This window comes from Euleptes europaea, chromosome 3 (assembly GCF_029931775.1).
Source record: "Euleptes europaea isolate rEulEur1 chromosome 3, rEulEur1.hap1, whole genome shotgun sequence".
NCBI lineage: Eukaryota > Metazoa > Chordata > Lepidosauria > Squamata > Sphaerodactylidae > Euleptes > Euleptes europaea.
In genome coordinates, this window is record NC_079314.1 from 86,723,430 (window position 1) to 86,729,429 (window position 6,000).

The following is a 6,000-nucleotide window of genomic DNA, read 5'->3' on the forward strand; positions in this document are numbered from 1 at the left end:
GCAGTATATAATTTAAAACATCTGCTTCTCCGCTCTAACAAAAGCAAAGCTTTCAAGCATTCATCTCACTGCTCCAGTGGCAGAAATGGAACGAGTCTCTCGTTTTAGAGGCTGGTTGGCTGAGAGGAAAGGAGAGTGTGGGAGAGGATACAGGACTTGGTACCTCCCAAATATTGGCTTAAACATCAGTATAACAGATGTCTACACTTGCTATATATCTCCAGGTCAGATCTGCGTCAGCAAAGCTCCCTGCTCCTTTGATTTCCATCATCTGCATTGTGCCTAAGGACTGCCACCCGAGGAGCTTCATAATAAGGAACACATTGTGAGACTGTAGGAAAACGGTGTCTTACATGTGTCAGAAAATTACCAGTGCTTTATTAGAATATACTGTCCCTGTCATGTATTAAATTAAAGATTTTTTTTTTATAGCAAGGGCACAACTCTTCTTTTCCACAAGTATTTCTGGAACAAATACATAAAGAAGAGTTCCTGGATATAAGCAGCAGGTGGTCAACCTAATTATGCCTGTATTTAACCAGTCCCCGTCTACCATACAACGTCCAGAGGATATTCGGGATGCCAAATTACCACAAAAGTGGCCTGCCCTGTCCTTGTGCCTGTAACAGCTGCTGGATTGGTAGAAATCAGAAAGGAGCTTTAACAGCATGGAGATAAATACATGTGCCAGCTGATATGTGCATATCAAAAGGTAAAGGTAAAGGTCCTCTGTGCAAGCACCGGGTCATTCCTGACCCATGGGGTGACATCACATCCCGAAGTATACTAGGCAGACTTTGTTTACGGGGTGGTTTGCCAGTCCCTTCCCCAGTCATCTCCCCTTTACCCCCAGCAAGCTGGGTACTCACTTGACTGACCTCGGAAGGATGGAAGGCTGAGTCAACCTTGAGCCGGCTACCTGAAACCAACTTCCATTGGGATCGAACTCAGGTTGTTAGCAGAGCTTTTGACTGCAGAACTGCAGCTTACCACTCTGTGCCATGGGGCTCCTTGTGCATATCAAGCTGCTGCTAAAAGCAGAACCACAACAGCCCATTGAAAAGTGAGCAGAAGCAGTCTGTATGGAAGCAGGCCTGATAGTGTTGCCAGGTCCCTCTTTGCCACCGGCGGGAGGTTTTTGGGGTGGTGCCTGAGGAGGGCGGGGTTTGGGGAAGGGAGGGACTGCAATGCCATAGAGTCCAATTGCCAAAGTGGCCATTTTCCCCAGGTGAACTAATCTCTATCGGCTGGAGATCGGTTGTAATAGCAGGAGATCTCCAGCTATTACCTGGAGGTAGGCAACCCTAAGGCCTAACAATGAGGCAGAATTTGGCCAGGCCACGCCATGCTGTGCCTGCTTCCTATTTAAAGAGACAGTGCTTCCACAAATATGTATGGGGGCTGTGTCAAATGTGGGTTTTCCATTCCTCAACATGGAGCATTTTTCTACATGTGTTAGAGCAACTTGTCCAGTCCCCCCCCCACTCAAAGCAGTACAAATCCGATCCCATCTCTGTTCATCAGTTTCACACCCCAACAACCTGCTGTTTTGCAGGGCCATGTGATCAGACTGCTACTGTATTATACCCATTTATTTTGCAAGCACTGAGAGGTGAAGTTGCCACACTATGGTTGCTATCTCTAGCTTGGGGATTCCTGGAGATTGGGGATGGTGCCTGGGGAAGGCAGAGTATGGAGAAGAAGCATAGCAGGGACGTGATGCCAGAGAATTTGCCCTCTGAACCTGTGATTTCCTCTAGGTAAACTGATCTCAATAGTCTGGAGATCAGTTGTAATTTCTGGAGAATTCCAGGCCCCACCTAACTGGAGCCAGGAGTATGGTAGCTGACACAGCCCTCAGTTAAGGCTGAAAAGGTAGTTGGCAAATATCAGAGAGGGACACCTCATAGAAGTTGCTTAGAGTTGCCTAAGTCATTGTCTGAATTGTTTCAGTTCTGCAACATGATAAGGGTATGCTGGGAGGTGATCCTGTTACCTGCTCCTCTGATGCAGAGTTCCCCCTAGACAGATTACCAGAATCCACACCTAAGAATTTTCCCCAAAAATCTGTGAGACCTGGCTTGTTTGGATGGCTTCTGGAGGCCAAGGATGCCAGGCGTGACGTAAAGAGCAAAAAGCCATCTTAAATACAGCTCGTTTTTGCACAGCCCATTCATAAGAGCATACTGAAGAAAGACCTAGAGCATTATGGGAAATGGAGCACCAAAACATCAGCATGTAAAGGAAAGGCAGCTGCTTTGTAACAAACAGCATTTATTTTGAGATGGGTATCAGTCTTTTGGCCCCTGAAATGTGACCTTTCACATCAAAAAACGAACCTCATGAAAATTCAGTGCGGTCCTGACGCCCGATCACTCTGCAGTAACCGTGAAATACGTTAGTAGGTATTAGGAAGGTGCCCACGTCATGGGGAAAGCTATCGTGATTAAACCAATCCTCACGCTGGCAGTCTCAGCAAGAAAAGCCAAAGACTGTAAATAGGCTATGGGTAATAAACTTGCCCTTATCATTTAGAGTAACACTATGGAGACTACTTTGAAGTGCAAGGAAAAAAATGAAGGGTCCATGTTAAAGTGGAGAGCAAAGCAATGTGGATTCAGGCCCCTGACTTAAGTTCCCACTTAAGTGGTGGGGGGGGGGGAATTGCCATTCTTCATTTTCCTAATGTCCAGCCGTTCAAAGTGTAGTGAATTTATAACTGTATGTCATGTAGCATTGAGAATGATCTATTCTTTAAAAAGGAATGGGTAACTGGGGGTAATGTCAAACCTGATCTGTTACTGGAATAATAGGCCTGTGAGGTGTCTGCAAAAAAAAAAAAAAAAAAAAAACCAATTTTTTTCAAGGCACATTATTATTTTCCTTCCTCCGCTTCCTGTTTAGTGCACAAGCACAGGATTGCGAGGGAAGCCACCTTAGTTTAGCTTGTTATTTTACATACTGATATCAGAGCACAAAAACTCAGAATGCTTCAAAGGCCTCCCAGGTTTGATTTATCCAGCCCCTGCCCATGTTCCCCTTAGGAGGCTTGCAGGTTTGACAGTGACTCTTGCAAAACCACAGGGGGAGACGGTGCCAGTCCACTCACGTGTTATTGGTATAATGTCTGGAGAAGATGCTGTTTGGGAGCACCCTCAGAGACAGCACCTAAATCCTTCCATTTGTGGGACTTCTTATTAGCGGGGGTGATGGTGGCATGTAATATATTAACCGAGTGTTAATTTTAGGTTAGTGTGAAAGGCTTCTGCAGTTGTATTCGAATGCATTTGCCCTAGCACAACAAGAGAACTTCTACTGACTTAAACCACTCCCTTGACTTCATCTTCAGCTCACCAAAATAGTCATGGATAAAGAACAGAAATCAGATGCAGTGGTCAAGTAGGAGACTAAGAGCGCAATCCTAATAAGGGGGTACTTTCCCCAGGCCCAGGGACGGCACAGCCGCACCTCCTTATAATCGGCTTGCTGACTCTTCCAAGAAAACCTAATGGAACTCTCCATAGAGCTCCACGAGGCTACACCTGCCTTTTTGCAGGTGTAACATAGAGAGTTGCCAACCTCCAGGCACTAGCTGGGGATCTCCTGCTACTACAACTGATCTTCAGCCAATAGAGATAAATTCACCTGGAGAAAATGGCCTCTTTGGCAATTGGACTCTATGGCATTGAAGTCCCTCCCTTCCCCAAACCCCGCCCTCCCCAGGCTCCACCTCAAAAACTTCCTGCCGGTGGTGAAGAGGGACCTGGCAACCTTAGTAACATGGTGCCTGCAAAAAAGGGTGTTCCTGGGTCAAAAGGGCTTTGGGAGCTGACTAACAGGAACACCCTCTTTGATGCTGTCGCAAGCCCCTCTGCACCGGGAACACACTGCCCGTGAAGCTGTGTTGGTGTCCAAGGCTCATGCTGCTGTGCAGCTCCCCAAGCTCAACATAAGTGTCCCAGCACCAGTGTAGTTGCCACTTCAGCTGGCGCAAGTGGCACTAATGCCAAAGCTGGAGTCATGCCGGCTCCAAAACCTTCCTCTCCCCCACCCCATTAGGATTGGGCTGCTCGAGGGCATCAAACCTTTGTATGTGCTACAAAACAAGTAAATGTGACAAATGCTGCCATAATGCTTTCAACAGCAAGCTGGACCAAAAGGAACAGTACCTCTCAATATTCCTAGCATAGGTCTGGAGTAACCAAGCCACCATAGAGGCATATAACATAAAGCTGAATGGTCTGTTCCATATTAGAAATTGGGAGAAGGAGAGAGAATCATTTCATAGGAAGAAAGGTGAAACACTCTACCTTGAGGATCTCTCCTGATACTGATTAGTCATTCCTTTGTGCTCTAATCCTCCTTAGTGAGTATATGATTCCAGAGGATGGCAGTTATTCCAGATTCGTTAATCTAGCCTTGAAGCCTGTGATTTTGCCCATATGGCAGAGGAGGTGGGGGTCTGAAGATTCTAGTTGGCGGCTGGCTAAAGGGTTGGCAGCTACTCCAGCCACACTCCATGTAGCATTAGGGATCCTTTCCTAAATTGTCTGCCTCCTTTCAGATGCTTCTCTTCCCAGGATCTGTTTTGCTCCTCCCCATCATTCATCCTAGCCACGTTTATGCAAAGCATCTCAGAAGTCCCATTATCATTGTGCTGTCTCTGATTGTTCATCAACAATTCTCTTCGCCACCCTCCATCAGACGCTGGTGAACCTCATTAGAGGCCATGGAATGTGCTTGGCAAGCAGAGAGTCTTACATGTAGGACGTTCTTTCTCTCCTGCCTTTTCCACTTTCAAGCTCGTGTGTCTTGCCTCTTCCCTGCCTCCTTCAAAAGCACCCTCTCACACATGTTAATTTTGGGGGGAGGGTGGATAGATTAGACAGAAAGAAACAAGCAGGCCCACAGAACATTTAAAGGTTTACTGAAGGGACTCAATCAGTTTCGGTCTCTGAGGGCCAGGACTGTGCAATGCCTTCCAATTCTACATGCATCATAAAATCATTTTATTAAAGGAGTGCGTCAAGGTGAGCAAGTCCTGAGAGATTTCAGACAGGCCGCTGCTGCATCCAGACAGCCTTTTATCTGCTTACAGCATATACTTGTCAACATCTTTCATTATCATTATCATACTGGCTGCCCCTTGGTGCCCAAGTCCAGTTCGAGGTGCTGCTACCTTTAAAGCCCGTCTCATCCTGGGGGCCGCAGACCTTAAGGACTCCCTCTCAGCTAGAACCCATGTGGCAGCTCTGCTCAGCACAGCGCTGCTTTCTGGTCCCTCTGACCCTCATGAGGGTATGAAGAATGAGTGGCCATTTGCAGGCTTTTTCAGGAGCTGCTGTGATTTTATGGAACTGTCTGCCAGAGGACGTTAGAAGACCCTCCTCTGTTCTGCAGTTTTGGAGGTAGGGTTGCCAGGTCCCTCCTGACCACTGGTGGGGGCTGGGGATAGGGTTTCCAGATCCCAGTTGGGAAGCTCCTGGAGATAAGGGGATGGAGCCTGGAGAAGACACAGACCTCAGTGGGGTACTACGGCATAGAGTCTACCCTCCAAAACATCCATTTTCTCCAGATGAACTGGTCCCTGTAGTCTGGAGATGAACTGTAATTCCAGGGGATCCCCAGGTCCCACCTGGAGGCTGGCATCCCTATTTGGAGGCAATGTAAGACTGAACTTTTCAGAAGGTTTTTTGGTTTGTAGGAAGAGAGATTTTAACACTCTGGCTTGGAAGAGTAACTGTTTGAACTTTATAAAATTTGTTAGTGATTGGCAGTGTTAATGGGTTATTTTATGTGTTTATGATATGTTGATTTTTTCATGTTAAATAGCAACACCCCACCTGGAGGTTACCTAGGGTTGCCAGCTCTTGTTTGGGAAATACCTGGAGATTTTGGGGGTGAAGCCTGGGGAGGGCAGGATTTGAGTATTGCCATATAGTCCATCCAGCAAATCAGCCGTTTTCTCCAGGGGAACTGATCTTGGTTGCCAGGATATCA